Below are 4,332 nucleotides of genomic sequence, written 5' to 3' on the forward strand. Positions count from 1 at the left end.
TTAATAACGAGGTCGCTACTGTGGTCCCCCCCCCTCCCCGGTGCCACATCCCCCCCCGGCTCCTCTCCTCCGCACCCTTCGCTGGGATCCAGCACCCCGAAAAACAGCCCATTTCACCAAAATATCCCCCCCAAATTGGGTTTTAAGCCAATCCCCCCCAAAAGAGTCACACCCCACCCCACCTCGGTGAGTGCAACGACCCCCCCCTCCGCCGGGTGCTGAGATTTTTGGGGAGCAACGAGGGGGGGTCTCTGCTTGAGGTGGTGCTGCTGAGGATGCACCCTCTTCCCCTCACTTGGGGGGTTTATTGTCCCTCTGGAGCACACGGGTGGGATTTTTCGGGGGGGGGAGGGGGAAAGGCCACTTGGGTTCGTGGGTTTGTGCGTGTCCACGCGTGTCCTGCGCAAAGAAAAAAAAAAATTCCCTTTTTCCTGCTATTTTCTTTCATTTCCGAGGCGGAATAAAACCCTTTTGCATTTTATTTACCTGCAGACTCAAACTGACACTTTACATCTGTGTCTTCTCCTCTCCGGTACCTGTTTCATGTCGGAATTAATTCTCTATAATATCGTGGCGAAAGAGAAAGCTTTAAAAAATCGGTTGGGGCTGGAGCGGTTGGGTCATGTGTAAGGGGAGAAGTGGAGTATGAACAAACCTATATTTTATGGGAGGCTTTCAACGGTGCCGCACTAACGCCTAATTCTTCACTTAAGCCCCAAACCGCCACGCTTCGAGGCGGATCCGGAGCTTCAAAGAAGATTTTTTTTGGGGGGGGGGGGGGAAGCTGAGGTTTGCACAGCCCCTCCTAGGCTGGTCCTTGCAGCGACCCTCACCGTGTCCTCTGGGCGAAGGGCTGCTTTCCTCTTCTTGTCCCCCTTCCCCCCCCCCAAAAAAAAAATCAGCTCGCCTTTCCCAGTTTTTCCAGCAAACCTGTAAGACCGGGGGCACCTTTAGAGTTGGGAAAAGGCGTTTTTTTTCCCCAAAAACCTCTGCAGCCCAGGCAAGCGGGCCATGATTTTTTTTTCCTTCTCCTTTTTTCCCTTTTTTTTTTCTTTTTTCCCCCCATTTTTTCTGTGTTGTGGGTTATTTGGTTGGGTTGGGGGTTTTTTTTCCGTTTTCTTTTCCTTTTTTTTTTTTTTTTTTTTTTTTTTCCCAGGGAAGCAGCCGATTTCTTATCAGGTCGGGATTGATGCTGGCGGCCTGCTTCTCTATATCATCCCCGCGGCTCCTCTTGTTCCCACCCGGGTACTAGCTCGAAATTTTAGGGAGACCCCCCTAAAAAACCCCCAAAAAACCCCACCAACTGGGTTTTCCTCAGCCCCTGTTGCTGGAGGGCCCCCGCGGAAGCCACGCAACGTTTTATTAAAAGGTTTTGATGGATTCGCCTTGGGGATTAACTAAGATAATAGTTTATTGCACTGCGAAAGATTAAACTGAAAGTACCCTAGTGAAAAAAAATAAATAAACATTAAGGGGAGTGGGGAGCGCCTTTTCCAGCCTTAAATCCCCTATTTCCCACCCTAACAAGGGTCCCCCCCCGGGCTCCGGGTTGTCCGCGCCGCCTTACCGGGGAGTTATTATTATTATTACAATTATTATTAAGATTTAAATAGGTGTGATAAGTCGCCAGGTCCGCGGGGGACACCACCACCCCCTCATCCCCCCAATCCCTCACCCCCGGGGGAGCTGAATCACCCCTGGGAAAAGCCCAATTTCCCCCCCCTGGCTTGTGAGCTGGGGGCTGCGCACATGGGCGCGGGAGCTGCGCGCATCTGGGTCGTGTCGGGTTTAAAAGAGCGTGTTTACACACCCAGAGAGTTTAAAACACGGCCCGAAAAGGCGATAAAACCGGGACTTTAAATCATCCTGCCCTTCATCCCATCACTTCCCCAGCTGCAGCTGGCGGCGGTACTGGGGATCTGCCCTCCATGTGATGCTGCCTGGCCCCATAGGGGCAGGACTCCCCCCCCCTCCACCCGTGTCATTCCCCACGCGTGTCGCCCGCTTTTCCACCCCTCCTCACCCCCCTTTTTCATTGACCCGCATCCCCAGGAAGGGATACCCGAGGTTTTTAATAACAGCGGGGTATCGATCCGAGCTTTCAGCAGCCTCCAAGGTGCACCGGCGGGGGCTGGGTGGCTCAGGGATGTGTTTGCTCAGAGCATCGCGGCCATTTGAACACCGGGAAGAGGAGGAAAAAAAGAGGGGTTTTGCATGGTTTTGAGGCCGTTTTTTTACTTAAGAAGTGCTGGGTGGCGTCCCCGGAGGCAGCCCCCCTCCCTCCTTCGGGATTGATTAATTGGAAAGGGGTTTAATAAAGGGATGAGCTCAGGCTGGTCAAAACCGGGCTGCGTGTTCGCTTGGGAGGACTCAAAATGCACCGAAAAGAGGGAGTTTTCGCTTATTTTGTCCCATTCCACCCCATTTTGGTGCCAGGCCGGCGGCTCTGCACCCCTGCAAGCAAAGGCTGAGCCGTCTCGGCCACGTTTCCTCTGCAGCAACAGCGGGGCAGGGGCTCCCCCCTCCCCAAATTCCCCGGTATAACCCCACACTCGGGGGGGGGGAGCTGGATTAACTTTCTAGGGGAAAAAAAAAAGAAAAACCTTCATGTTTATCCTCTGGCCTTACATAGGAACTTTTTCCACCCCTTTTTTCTCCCCGGCCAGAGCCAGCAAGAAGGACTGAGGATTATGGGGCCCAGAAGTGGCTTTGCAACCCGAGGGGGTCTGGGGGGAGGAGGCTGAAGGGGTGGAAATGATGTTAATTATTAATATTGTCATCCCGGAGGAAGATTTCCACGGGGTGAGAGCAGTAAGGACCACTTCGAGCAGAAGCTCCCTCCGCCAAGAGGCATCAGCCTCAAGTTTGTATGTGTTTCCATCCCATACAATAACAGCTATAGATCTGCTAATGGGCTCGCTGGACACTTTCTCCTGCCACTTTCACTCCCCCCATCACCCCCCCAACCCCTTCCAAACACGCCCTTTCCCCCAAAACAAACCCAATGTTTTCTTTTCAACTTAACCCAGGGTTCAGCAATTATCCGGTGGGTCAGTATAAGTCGTCTTTGTCTGGGAAAAGTCAAGGAGAAATCTCAGCTCCTGTATATATTTCACTTAAAAGCATCCTCCTGCTGAGTCCTCCTCTGCCTCTCGTCCCCCCCCTCTTGAATAAACCCTCCCCACAATTCAAATAAATAGTTTTAGCCTAAAAAATAACGGATTTGAAGGAGGCAAAAGGGAGAAAACCCTCCCCAAGGCCAACGATCGGGGAAGAACTCAGCTGCGGTTGACATGAATTAAGGCGACCCCAAATTAAACCCGGGGAATGAAATTATTTGGGGGGGTGGGAGGTGTGTGAGGGGGGTGGTTGTTGCTCGGCTCCGATTCCGAGCGGTTCTTGAAGGAGTTGGTTTGGGGGGGAGCGGAGCTCCGGCAGAAAGCTGGGGTTGGCCGGAGGAGAAGTTGGAGAGGAGAGAGGTGTTAAGTTGGTTACTGGCGCCTTTGGTTTATTTTAAAGAAGGCCTTTCCAAGGGAAAAAAAAAAAAAAAAAAGGAAGGAAAAAAAAAGGAAAAAAATAAAGGAAAAAGGAAAGAAAAAAAAAGGAAAAAGGAAAGGAAAATAAAGGAAAAAAAAAGAAAAAATAAAAGAGAAAAAAGAACAGAAAAAAAAAAGAAAAAAGAGGAAAATAGAAAAAAAAAAAAAAAAAAAAAAAAAGAAAAAAGGGAAAAAAGAAGTGTTTCCTACCAAGCAGCAAGTTTCACTCTTGCTGGACTCCCCACTCCGCCGAGTCCCGAGGAGTTCCCGGGCTGAAGCGCCAGTGCCAATTAAATTCTAAATAAAATAGCGGATATTTCGAGCGCAGACAAACCTCGGCTCAGAGGGGGCTTCGCTCAAACCAAATTATTTTTATTTTTTACACACACACACACACACAGAGGCACCAAAAAAAACTCTTTTGGAGAGGCAGAGAGGGGCAGAGCGGGAGGTGAGAGGAACAAAAACCAACAATTTCTCCAGCATAAAAATGAAACATCAAATTAGTTTGCCTCTGGGCTTCATTTTTCCCCTTCTACATTATAACTAGTTATTGAACTCGCTAGAAGATCTAAAGGCCATTTGTGAGGAGAGAAATTTCAATGGAGTTCCCCCATCAATAACTCCTTGGCAGTGACCTATTGGATCAAGTCAAACAGTTGAGGTGAAATTCAGGTCACGCTGTCTAACCAATATTAAAATGCGCCCACTTTTTAAAAAGCCACTTTCAACGAGATTTGAAGAAAATTGAATTCCTGGGTGGGGTGAGAAGGGGAGGGGAGGTGGCGAAAGGGGG

The sequence above is a fragment of the Charadrius vociferus genome, unplaced genomic scaffold (assembly GCF_000708025.1).
Source record: "Charadrius vociferus isolate BGI_N301 unplaced genomic scaffold, ASM70802v2 scaffold1164, whole genome shotgun sequence".
Taxonomy (NCBI): domain Eukaryota; kingdom Metazoa; phylum Chordata; class Aves; order Charadriiformes; family Charadriidae; genus Charadrius; species Charadrius vociferus.